General features: G+C 44.8%; 4 non-coding genes across 4 annotated transcripts; 3 read left to right on the plus strand and 1 right to left on the minus strand.

Moving 5' to 3' along the window:
* Positions 1–5,386: 5,386 nt before the first annotated feature.
* Positions 5,387–5,458, minus strand: trnaq-cug (transfer RNA glutamine (anticodon CUG)). The gene has a single exon. It is a non-coding gene; the product is annotated as a tRNA-Gln (tRNA).
* Positions 5,459–5,593: 135 nt separating this feature from the next.
* trnae-cuc (transfer RNA glutamic acid (anticodon CUC)) lies at positions 5,594–5,665 on the plus strand. The gene has a single exon. It is a non-coding gene; the product is annotated as a tRNA-Glu (tRNA).
* Positions 5,666–9,115: 3,450 nt separating this feature from the next.
* trnae-cuc (transfer RNA glutamic acid (anticodon CUC)) lies at positions 9,116–9,187 on the plus strand. The gene has a single exon. It is a non-coding gene; the product is annotated as a tRNA-Glu (tRNA).
* A 3,450-nt stretch (positions 9,188–12,637) lies between these two features.
* On the plus strand, positions 12,638–12,709 carry trnae-cuc (transfer RNA glutamic acid (anticodon CUC)). Its single transcript has one exon. It is a non-coding gene; the product is annotated as a tRNA-Glu (tRNA).
* The last annotated feature ends 536 nt before the right edge of the window (positions 12,710–13,245 follow it).

A 13,245-nucleotide genomic window follows, 5' to 3' on the forward strand; every position in this document is an offset into this window, starting at 1 on the left:
TAATATTGTTAATAAAACACTTTTTATACACACACACACCACATTTCATTTTTAAACGAACCTTCCAAGTGTAAACGCTTCCTGATCCCGGGACTTCCTGTTTCACAAACGTTTTCACGATCTGTTTAAATATTAAATACAATGAACACCTTCAAGCCTTTTCCTACAGCCACTTTAAAACAGAAGTATAATTGCGGGAGATAAGCCAAACAACTTACTAAAACCTTTCGGACAGCTTTACTTCCTAACCAGACGGTCGGGCAATCGGTCATTTCTAAACACATGCCCCAGAAACAAGCCTAGACCTGTCCGGACTTCTAAAGATCTTTCCCAGAACCCCCAAGACCTACAGGAAATGGGCACCCCTCGCTTAAATATTAGCCCTCAACGGGCAAACAAAACCCTTTTAAAAACATTAAAGTTTGAAAGATCTTACTTACCTCCAAAGAATAATCGTTTCTTATGTTTTTCAGCTGGTTTAGCTTTTTGCACTTCTGTGAAGGTAAGAGACATGTTTAACCTTTAACCACCCCGCTTTATAAAAAGCTTTAACCTCTTACAAGCGGCAGATATATACTCACCGCTATCAGATACAGGGGCTGACGGCCTTTCAGATTCTTGAAAGGTTACGGTTCTCGAAGGTAAAACTAAACAAGCCCTCGCTGTGGAAGGCCTTTCGTTGTCTCGAACCACGTTTCTTAATACTGTTAGAAAGGATATTTTTTTAAATTAACAAGACGGGCCTCAAACATCTTACAGAAACGTTATACAAACAAACAGGGGTTTAGTTCTTACCCGGTCGGCAGACAGCCTGTCTAGGGACAACCACTTCTCTTGGTTGATCCTCGGAGACATTAATCACAGGCCTTTCGATAGTTTCTGTGTAATTAAAGAGACCGCCATTAATATATATTAAAACGTTTTCATAACTCTAATGAGCCGCTTCAAAACACAACCACACACCCATACATAAGAACCCTTGAGCGCAAACACAAAAATCTTACCGTCGTTGTTCCAGATGATCTCCTCAGCGTTGGGAATTAACTCCTGTTGACTGGCTGAAAAATAATTTTACAGAACTTAAAACAGATGTTATAACCTTATTTACAATACATGCCCACAACCCGCTCTGAGTCAATGAAAATAATCTGAAGACTTACCTAAAAACTCGTTTAAATCGAAGTCGTTGATGTTGTTTCCGGACATTGTTGATCTTTAGGCTTAAATCGAAAGGTCAGTATGAGTCTGTCGAGCTGAAGACCAGACCTTCATACTTATACTGATGGCCGGATGCCGGATCTGCTTGTAAGGCATTGTTCTGGGCTGGCCTTTGTGCCGTCCTGTTACCAATTAACATATCAAAACCAACCAATAAAATGACCCTGCATCAATTTCAAATAGAAACCAAGATGGCGACGATCTCTCTCCTCTCTACTCTAAACTTTTATTAGAACCTTTTGGTCTCTCAAAAAAACATTTTTAAGCATCAAGACCTATAGTCAATAAACACTAAGAATATTTCAGGCCTTTATACGCGCTAAAAAACAACCTGAGCCAAGAAAATAACTATAAAGATCTAAAATAAGTAGCGCTTTTCCAGTGATTTTTTTTTTTTTTTAATAGCGATGCTTTGTTTGGTATTAAACAAGTCACAAACTACTCAGAACAGCGTTTATCCCCACAAAAGAGATATTTGGGTTTATTTTACAAAGCTTATAAATTATATAGTTTAAAAGTATTCTGAATGTTTTGAGACCACACGCCATGCCTACGTTTGTCTGAGCCCACCCCCGTCCCCCGTGGTGTGAGTGATTTAGCCTTGAGTGTTGTGATCTATTTAGCATTGAGTGATCAGTTGTTTTTATTTTTTAAATGATTCCTTATCATCAGGGATTGAGCCTGCTAAAATACCTTAAAAACATATCCTTATCTTAAGTCTAACTCTTATGAGCTTTAAGACCCTAGAATGTATTTAAGTAAAACGAATGAACACATTATGTGTGAGATAAAATATAACCACAGCTTTTTTTTTTTTTTTTTTTTTTTTACAAAAACAATTAACCTATACCGACAAACACCCACACACACACACACTCTCTTTTTTAAAATTTTATTTTTAATTAAATTTGAGGGGAGAGACAGAGCCATATACATTGGGGTTAACATAAGTACCCTATGCAAAACAGGAATTGTTAGGACCTGTGACCATTACAGACAACAGAACTTGTTGATCTTATAAAATGATTGGGCGAGAGAGAGAGATATAGAGACAGACAGAGACAGAGCCAGTGTGAATATGATAAACGCACTATTCAAAATGGCATTGTTAAGACCTGGGACCATTACAGACAACAGAACTTGTTGATCTTATAAAATGCTTGGGCGAGAGAGACAGAGAGAGAGAGACAGACAGAGACAGAGACAGAGACAGTGTGAATATGATAAACGCACTATTCAAAATGGCATTGTTAAGACCTGGGCCCCTTACATGTATATTTAAAAAAGACCCCCAACCACTACAGGAAGAGCCGACCCATTCACACTCTACAGTTGACCAACAAGAACAACAAGAACAACCGGTTATGGGTGGCCTTGTTGTTCAGGGTTTTAGGGGTGTACACTTTCTGACGGATATGACGTAGGAATAATTAAGGAAATAACTCTAAAATCACGCCCCCCAATTATGACGTAGGAATATTAATAAGCTTAGGGCATACGTCATAACAAAATAGGCCGCGCCCAAAAAACCCTACTATCTACTCCTGTATGGTGCATTTTCTCTCTCTCTATCTGTGATTAAATCCTTACTTATATACATATGTCCATGAACGTTTCTGGTAACTCATGTAAATCACATCACACGACGGGCAGTGATCTTTTCGGTCACTTTGAAAGTTTTGCTCATGACAATCCTTTTCTATTGCGGCACGATGGCTGCCACCGATGAAGGAAAGTCGTCCGCAGTTGGCTGCAAGCTTGCCTGAAGCGCAGGAAAGGACTTACTCGCGACGTGCCACTTAAAGACTGAAGAAGTGGGGGTCGGCCTCACCGAGAGCCCTGAGGATTAGCTCACGTGGTAGAGCGCTCGCTTAGCATTGTAGCGTTATGTTGGGTGTATTTGGATAAGAGTATTTGGGCTCTGAGCTGAAGCACTGATCTAAAGAAAACCTCGACTGTATACGAAAGTGTCAGTCATTTAAATAGCTATTTGAGTCTTAAGAAACTTGACCCTTGGAACAAACACGGCCCTGCTTTCCTCAAAGACTTTGTCTTCAAATAAGTACGGTGAGAGACCCTGCTTGCCAAGAAGATTTTGTGCACAACCTTGGAGCCTTCAAACCAGTGGAAAATCTGTTTGGAAACGACTCTACTTTCGCGAAACCCCAACTTCCAGGTGTATCGACTGAGTGGAAGTTCTTGGACAAAGCCGAACCGGACTGCCTTTGTTCCAAACCACACGGACCTCATGCCGTGTGCTGTTATCTGAGCCCGAAGCCAGAGAGGCCTCTCTGCGACGAAGTTCAGATAAGTTTAACAGTTTGGAGTTCATGATTCATGACATTTGAGAAATCAATTAGAAATGTTAATCTGTGATTCATAACTCTAGAATGTGTAATATCATTTAGTTTTCTGAAATATAAATGTGTGTTGCATTAAACTGTTTTGTTGATAATTTTAGAAATAAAATCTGTCAACGCCGAGAAATATCTTCTCATTCCTGTTTAACTGTTTAGTCTGAAATTGACACAAGTTAATAGACATTAGATTATTGGTGGCCCTGCCTATCCTTAACCATTGAATAATAATCAGTTAAGGGAAATTGTGGTAACAAGTAATGATAGGATCTTTCTCGGCACCTAAACGTGAATGAGACTGATATATATATATAACGAGAAGTTACCTGACATAAATACTAACCTGCGTAGTTATTTAATGTCTGACTAATAATACTAACGAGAGACTCACCTTCGTCTTACTAACCGGTATTGTAGTCAATGTGTTTATAACCTTTTTTGTTTAACGATTTGTGTTATCATATGTGATCCCACGGTCTTTGATTTGGTCACGGAAGTGATTTGTCTTCGATTTGGTCACGGAAGTGATTTGTCTTCGATTTGTTGATCTAGAGTTTAATTGTAATTAGTTTTTCCCTTTTGTATAATTAGTGTAGTGCTACATTTAGTCTTTGTTTTGAATACATTTGACAATTTATATCTTTGGAATTGGTGTCTGCGTCCAATTATTACAGAAATTGAGTTCTACAAGATTCCAGGATTCGTGATAAGGTGATACTTTAAATTCACTTCTTTAATTGAAATGTATAAGTGTACCTTACGCTACAGCATGCGAGAGGCAGCGGGATCGATGCCCGCATTCTCCAAGGCCTCAGGCGCTCGTGCCCCGGTTTCGGGGGAGAGTCGCTCACTTTTCTTGCCGCAGACACAGGCGCAAGGCATTGCCTGTTTGCCGTAAGGTTATCAGACACAACGCGCCGGCGACGGCTGCAGCATTAGCACGCCGGCTGGCCCTTCCGAAGTTCCGGAAAAACGACCGAGATGCCGCTTCGACGTCGTAACCCCAGGAACGACCGCAAAGGCACTCCAACCCTCATTCTTCCGATCCGAAATCAGACCGAAGAGACTGTATGATGTTTTAGATTAAAGATAGTATGCAGACCGAGCAAGTTAGATTTATCGAGCTAGCAAACAGCCATTGAGGCACCTGTTCGGGACGTACCCTGTAGAAATTCCTGTCAACGATAAAAGGATCAAACGGTGGAGAAAAAGCCCGCAGGATGTTTGTCAAAACTCTGTTTGTGGACTGAATGGCTTTCCCAGATTGGCAGGGACTGTTTTTGGTATTGACTGAGGGACAGTTGTAAAAGACAACCTCTCACCGGACCTCTGGCATACACCAAAGAAAGCCACCTCACCTCTCCCCCGGATCTCACAAAACACAATCCCCCCCGCCCCCAGGGAAGACAGACCGCAATCGGACTCGGGCTTGATTGGATGAACGGCCGCAAACATTCCATGTCATTTTCTTTTAAAGCTTCACTCGTGCTTGTAAAAAACCCAGGTCTCACTGAAAGAATGCCCTGACGTGGTTGCTTCCAAGCTAGCTGGTTTACAAAGTTCCTTTTCGCTTTAACGATGATTTCCAAGAAGGGAAATAATCTATCTGTAATCTGTCAACACAGGCACCTTCTTCTCCGTTAAGCCACGCGGTCACCACCAGGAAGGTGAACGCACCAGGCCGACCCGGAGTTTTCGCCAATTCGTCTCCAAGCCTCCCAAGAGGGAACATAAACAGGCCTTATTCGCAGACACAGGCCCTCACGCAGGGAGACGACCGCTTCACCGCAGCTGCCCCTGCCAAGGGCCCCAGGTCCCACCGAGACTTGAACTCAGATCGCTGGATTCAGAGTCCAGAGTGCTAACCATTACTCCATGGAACCAAGCCCGCTGCACACCTCTTGCCCATGATGAAGGTTTCTGCTCTACGCACACGTCTCGCTCTGTCGCACGGCCAAGTCCAGAGTGAGCCAAGTTGCGCCCAGAGTGCTGCATGTGGCGGGTCACTTCCGGAGCCGTCCCTGGTGGTCTAGTGTTCAGGATTCGGCGCTCTCACCGCCGCGGCCCGGGTTCGATTCCCGGTCAGGGAAGGTGGATCTGTTGCTCTTCCCCTAGGACCTGTATGGTGCGTTTTCTCTCTCTCTATCTGTGATTAAATCCTTACTTATATACATATTTCCATGAACGTTTCTGCAGCTCATGTAAATCACATCACACGACGGGCCGTGATCTTTTCGGTCACTTTGAAAGTTTTGCTCATGACAATCCTTTTCTATTGCGGGGCGATGGCTGCCACCGAGGATGTAAAGTCGTCCGCAGTTGGCTGCAAGCTTGCCTGAAGCGCAGGAAAGGACTTACTCGCGACGTGCCACTTAAAGACTGAAGAAGTGGGGGTCGGCCTCACCGAGAGCCCTGAGGATTAGCTCACGTGGTAGAGCGCTTGCTTAGCATTGTAGCGTTATGTTGGGTGTATTTGGATAAGAGCATTTGGACTCTGAGCTGAAGCACTGATCTAAAGAAAACCTCTCCCCCCCAAAGTTATCAGATTCCCTTAGCTCATCAGCTTGGAACTGGTTTGCATCAAAGTGACAGTTTTGGGGAGGATGGCACCAAGAAGAGGCCAAATAGTTTGGAATTCTGCTATGAGATGTCTGGAGAAAGGGGCCTGTAGGTGATAAAAACTCTTTGAAGTGGACGAGAGCCGAAATCCCGACATAGAGCTACGAACCAAGGCCAACCGGCATTTCCAAAAGATGGCATGGATTGACATCAGTCATAAATCAAGCCCCCATCCAATAGGACACTGGGGGCTGAAACCGAAATCCAATCTCAAAAACTCAAGAACCAATCACCTCTTGATCTGACAGACTATAAGGAAGAGCGGACAGTCTTTCTCGCTCTCTCTCACCTGAACCAGTAACTCGCTGCCACAGCTCAACCTGTAGCTCTGTTGCCAGAACCGGAACCAGAAACCAACTAAGTCTTTGCCGGCAACAGAAGAGTTAAACTGGGAGAAGGAGATTGAGCCGTACGAAGAATTCTTTTAAAGGACTTTATTAAATAAAGAACTTTACAAACTGCGCTGCCCGCCTGTGCCCACCTGATCAGTGGAGTTTTACAGCTGGACAATTGACTAAGTCGACTGTATACGAAAGTGTCAGTCATTTAAATAGCTATTTGAGTCTTAAGAAACTTGACCCTTGGAACAAACACGGCCCTGCTTTCCTCAAAGACTTTGTCTTCAAATAAGTACGGTGAGAGACCCTGCTTGCCAAGAAGATTTTGTGCACAACCTTGGAGCCTTCAAACCAGTGGAAAATCTGTTTGGAAACGACTCTACTTTCGCGAAACCCCAACTTCCAGGTGTATCGACTGAGTGGAAGTTCTTGGACAAAGCCGAACCAGACTGCCTTTGTTCCAAACCACACGGACCTCGTGCCGTGTGCTGTTATCTGAGCCCGAAGCCAGAGAGGCCTCTCTGCGACGAAGTTCAGATAAGTTTAACAGTTTGGAGTTCATGATTCATGACATTTGAGAAATCAATTAGAAATGTTAATCTGTGATTCATAATTTTAGAATGTGTAATATCATTTAGTTTTCTTAAATATAAATGTGTGTTGCATTAAACTGTTTTGTTGATCATTTTAGAAATAAAATCTGTCAACGCCGAGAAATATCGTCTCATTCCTGTTTAACTGTTTAGTCTGAAATTGACACAAGTTAATTGACATTAGATTATTGGTGGCCCTGCCTATCCTTAATCATTGAATAATAATCAGTTAAGGGAAATTGTGGTAACAAGTAATGATAGGATCTTTCTCGGCACCTAAACGTGAATGAGACTGATATATATATAACGAGAAGTTACCTGACATAAATACTAACCTGCGTAGTTATTTAATGTCTGACTAATAATACTAACGAGAGACTCACCTTCGTCTTACTAACCGGTATTGTAGTCAATGTGTTTATAACCTTTTTTGTTTAACGATTTGTGTTATCATATGTGATCCCATGGTCTTTGATTTGGTCACGGAAGTGATTTGTCTTCGATTTGTTGATCTAGAGTTGAATTGTAATTAGTTTTTCCCTTTTGTATAATTAGTGTAGTGCTACATTTAGTCTTTGTTTTGAATACATTTGACAATTTATATCTTTGGAATTGGTGTCTGCGTCCAATTATTACAGAAATTGAGTTCTACAAGATTCCAGGATTCGTGATAAGGTGATACTTTAAATTCACTTCTTTAATTGAAATGTATAAGTGTACCTTACGCTACAGCATGCGAGAGGCAGCGGGATCGATGCCCGCATTCTCCAAGGCCTCAGGCGCTCGTGCCCCGGTTTCGGGGGAGAGTCGCTCACTTTTCTTGCCGCAGACACAGGCGCAAGGCATTGCCTGTTTGCCGTAAGGTTATCAGACACAACGCGCCGGCGACGGCTGCAGCATTAGCACGCCGGCTGGCCCTTCCGAAGTTCCCCAAAAACGACCGAGATGCCGCTTCGACGTCGTAACCCCAGGAACGACCGCAAAGGCACTCCAACCCTCAATCTTCCGATCCGAAGTCAGACCGAAGAGACTGTATGATGTTTTAGATTAAAGATAGTATGCAGACCGAGCAAGTTAGATTTATCGAGCTAGCAAACAGCCATTGAGGCACCTGTTCGGGACGTACCCTGTAGAAATTCCTGTCAACGATAAAAGGATCAAACGGTGGAGAAAAAGCCCGCAGGATGTTTGTCAAAACTCTGTTTGTGGACTGAATGGCTTTCCCAGATTGGCAGGGACTGTTTTTGGTATTGACTGAGGGACAGTTGTAAAAGACAACCTCTCACCGGACCTCTGGCATACACCAAAGAAAGCCACCTCACCTCTCCCCCGGATCTCACAAAACACAATCCACCCCGCCCCCAGGGAAGACAGACCGCAATCGGACTCGGGCTTGCACCTTTTGATTGGATGAACGGCCGCAAACATTCTATGTCATTTTCTTTTAAAGCTTCACTCGTGCTTGTAAAAAACCGAGGTCTCACTGAAAGAATGCCCTGACGTGGTTGCTTCCAAGCTAGCTGGTTTACAAAGTTCCTTTTCGCTTTAACGATGATTTCCAAGAAGGGAAATAATCTATCTGTAATCTGTCAACACAGGCACCTTCTTCTCCGTTAAGCCACGCGGTCACCACCAGGAAGATGAACGCACCAGGCCGACCCGGAGTTTTCGCCAATTCGTCTCCAAGCCTCCCAAGAGGGAACATAAACAGGCCTTATTCGCAGACACAGGCCCTCACGCAGGGAGACCACCGCTTCACCGCTGCTGCCCCTGCCAAGGGCCCCAGGTCCCATCGAGACTTGAACTCGGATCGCTGGATTCAGAGTCCAGAGTGCTAACCATTACTCCATGGGACCAAGCCCGCTGCCCTCCTCTTGCCCGTGACGAAGGTTTCTGCTCTACGCACACGTCTCATCTGTCGCACGGCCAAGTCCAGATTGAGCCAAGTTGCGCCCAGAGTGCTGCGTGTGGCGGGTCACTTCCGGAGCCGTCCCTGGTGGTCTAGTGGTCAGGATTCGGCGCTCTCACCGCCGCGGCCCGGGTTCGATTCCCGGTCAGGGTAGGTGGATCTGTTGCTCTTCCCCTAGGACCTGTATGGTGCGTTTTCTCTCTCTCTATCTGTGATTAAATCCTTACTTATATACATATTTCCATGAACGTTTCTGCAGCTCATGTAAATCACATCACACGACGGGCCGTGATCTTTTCGGTCACTTTGAAAGTTTTGCTCATGACAATTCTTTTCTATTGCGGGGCGATGGCTGCCACCGAGGATGTAAAGTCGTCCGCAGTTGGCTGCAAGCTTGCCTGAAGCGCAGGAAAGGACTTACTCGCGACGTGCCACTTAAAGACTGAAGAAGTGGGGGTCGGCCTCACCGAGAGCCCTGAGGATTAGCTCACGTGGTAGAGCGCTTGCTTAGCATTGTAGCGTTATGTTGGGTGTATTTGGATAAGAGCATTTGGACTCTGAGCTGAAGCACTGATCTAAAGAAAACCTCTCCCCCCCAAAGTTATCAGATTCCCTTAGCTCATCAGCTTGGAACTGGTTTGCATCAAAGTGACAGTTTTGGGGAGGATGGCACCAAGAAGAGGCCAAATAGTTTGGAATTCTGCTATGAGATGTCTGGAGAAAGGGGCCTGTAGGTGATAAAAACTCTTTGAAGTGGACGAGAGCCGAAATCCCGACATAGAGCTACGAACCAAGGCCAACCGGCATTTCCAAAAGATGGCATGGATTGACATCAGTCATAAATCAAGCCCCCATCCAATAGGACACTGGGGGCTGAAACCGAAATCCAATCTCAAAAACTCAAGAACCAATCACCTCTTGATCTGACAGACTATAAGGAAGAGCGGACAGTCTTTCTCGCTCTCTCTCACCTGAACCAGTAACTCGCTGCCACAGCTCAACCTGTAGCTCTGTTGCCAGAACCGGAACCAGAAACCAACTAAGTCTTTGCCGGCAACAGAAGAGTTAAACTGGGAGAAGGAGATTGAGCCGTACGAAGAATTCTTTTAAAGGACTTTATTAAATAAAGAACTTTACAAACTGCGCTGCCCGCCTGTGCCCACCTGATCAGTGGAGTTTTACAGCTGGACAATTGACTAAGTCGACTGTATACGAAAGTGTCAGTCATTTAAATAGCTATTTGAGTCTTAAGAAACTTGACCCTTGGAACAAACACGGCCCTGCTTTCCTCAAAGACTTTGTCTTCAAATAAGTACGGTGAGAGACCCTGCTTGCCAAGAAGATTTTGTGCACAACCTTGGAGCCTTCAAACCAGTGGAAAATCTGTTTGGAAACGACTCTACTTTCGCGAAACCCCAACTTCCAGGTGTATCGACTGAGTGGAAGTTCTTGGACAAAGCCGAACCGGACTGCCTTTGTTCCAAACCACACGGACCTCGTGCCGTGTGCTGTTATCTGAGCCCGAAGCCAGAGAGGCCTCTCTGCGACGAAGTTCAGATAAGTTTAACAGTTTGGAGTTCATGATTCATGACATTTGAGAAATCAATTAGAAATGTTAATCTGTGATTCATAATTTTAGAATGTGTAATATCATTTAGTTTTCTTAAATATAAATGTGTGTTGCATTAAACTGTTTTGTTGATCATTTTAGAAATAAAATCTGTCAACGCCGAGAAATATCGTCTCATTCCTGTTTAACTGTTTAGTCTGAAATTGACACAAGTTAATTGACATTAGATTATTGGTGGCCCTGCCTATCCTTAATCATTGAATAATAATCAGTTAAGGGAAATTGTGGTAACAAGTAATGATAAGATCTTTCTCGGCACCTAAACGTGAATGAGACTGATATATATATAACGAGAAGTTACCTGACATAAATACTAACCTGCGTAGTTATTTAATGTCTGACTAATAATACTAACGAGAGACTCACCTTCGTCTTACTAACCGGTATTGTAGTCAATGTGTTTATAACCTTTTTTGTTTAACGATTTGTGTTATCATATGTGATCCCATGGTCTTTGATTTGGTCACGGAAGTGATTTGTCTTCGATTTGTTGATCTAGAGTTGAATTGTAATTAGTTTTTCCCTTTTGTATAATTAGTGTAGTGCTACATTTAGTCTTTGTTTTGAATACATTTGACAATTTATATCTTTGGAATTGGTGTCTGCGTCCAATTATTACAGAAATTGAGTTCTACAAGATTCCAGGATTCGTGATAAGGTGATACTATAAATTCACTTCTTTAATTGAAATGTATAAGTGTACCTTACGCTACAGCATGCGAGAGGCAGCGGGATCGATGCCCACATTCTCCAAGGCCTCAGGCGCTCGTGCCCCGGTTTCGGGGGAGAGTCGCTCACTTTTCTTGCCGCAGACACAGGCGCAAGGCATTGCCTGTTTGCCGTAAGGTTATCAGACACAACGCGCCGGCGACGGCTGCAGCATTAGTACGCCGGCTGGCCCTTCCGAAGTTCCCCAAAAACGACCGAGATGCCGCTTCGACGTCGTAACCCCAGGAACGACCGCAAAGGCACTCCAACCCTCAATCTTCCGATCCGAAGTCAGACCGAAGAGACTGTATGATGTTTTAGATTAAAGATAGTATGCAGACCGAGCAAGTTAGATTTATCGAGCTAGCAAACAGCCATTGAGGCACCTGTTCGGGACGTACCCTGTAGAAATTCCTGTCAACGATAATAGGATCAAACGGTGGAGAAAAAGCCCGCAGGATGTTTGTCAAAACTCTGTTTGTGGACTGAATGGCTTTCCCAGATTGGCAGGGACTGTTTTTGGTATTGACTGAGGGACAGTTGTAAAAGACAACCTCTCACCGGACCTCTGGCATACACCAAAGAAAGCCACCTCACCTCTCCCCCGGATCTCACAAAACACAATCCACCCCGCCCCCAGGGAAGACAGACCGCAATCGGACTCGGGCTTGCACCTTTTGATTGGATGAACGGCCGCAAACATTCTATGTCATTTTCTTTTAAAGCTTCACTCGTGCTTGTAAAAAACCGAGGTCTCACTGAAAGAATGCCCTGACGTGGTTGCTTCCAAGCGAGCTGGTTTACAAAGTTCCTTTTCGCTTTAACGATGATTTCCAAGAAGGGAAATAATCTATCTGTAATCTGTCAACACAGGCACCTTCTTCTCCGTTAAGCCACGCGGTCACCACCAGGAAGATGAACGCACCAGGCCGACCCGGAGTTTTCGCCAATTCGTCTCCAAGCCTCCCAAGAGGGAACATAAACAGGCCTTATTCGCAGACACAGGCCCTCACGCAGGGAGACCACCGCTTCACCGCCGCTGCCCCTGCCAAGGGCCCCAGGTCCCATCGAGACTTGAACTCGGATCGCTGGCTTCAGAGTCCAGAGTGCTAACCATTACTCCATGGGACCAAGCCCGCTGCCCTCCTCTTGCCCGTGACGAAGGTTTCTGCTCTACGCACACGTCTCATCTGTCGCACGGCCAAGTCCAGATTGAGCCAAGTTGCGCCCAGAGTGCTGCGTGTGGCGGTTCACTTCCGGAGCCGTCCCTGGTGGTCTAGTGGTCAGGATTCGGCGCTCTCACCGCCGTGGCCCGGGTTCGATTCCCGGCCAGGGAAGGTGGATCTGTTGCTCTTCCCATAGGACCTGTGTGGTGCATTTTCTCTCTCTCTATCTGTGATTAAATCCTTACTTATATACATATGTCCATGAACGTTTCTGGAGCTCATGTAAATCACATCACACGACGGGCCGTGATCTTTTCGGTCACTTTGAAAGTTTTGCTCATGACAATCCTTTTCTATTGCGGCACGATGGCTGCCACCGAGGAAGGAAAGTCGTCCGCAGTTGGCTGCAAGCTTGCCTGAAGCGCAGGAAAGGACTTACTCGCGACGTGCCACTTAAAGACTGAAGAAGTGGGGGTCGGCCTCACCGAGAGCCCTGAGGATCAGCTCACGTGGTAGAGTGCTCGCTTAGCATTGTAGCGTTATGTTGGGTGTATTTGGATAAGAGCATTTGGGCTCTGAGCTGAAGCACTGATCTAAAGAAAACCTCTCCCCCCCAAAGTTATCAGATTCCCTTAGCTCATCAGCTTGGAACTGGTTTGCATCAAAGTGACAGTTTTGGGGAGGATGGCACCAAGAAGAGGCCAAAT

The sequence above is a fragment of the Amia ocellicauda genome, chromosome 6 (assembly GCF_036373705.1).
Source record: "Amia ocellicauda isolate fAmiCal2 chromosome 6, fAmiCal2.hap1, whole genome shotgun sequence".
Lineage (NCBI taxonomy): Eukaryota > Metazoa > Chordata > Actinopteri > Amiiformes > Amiidae > Amia > Amia ocellicauda.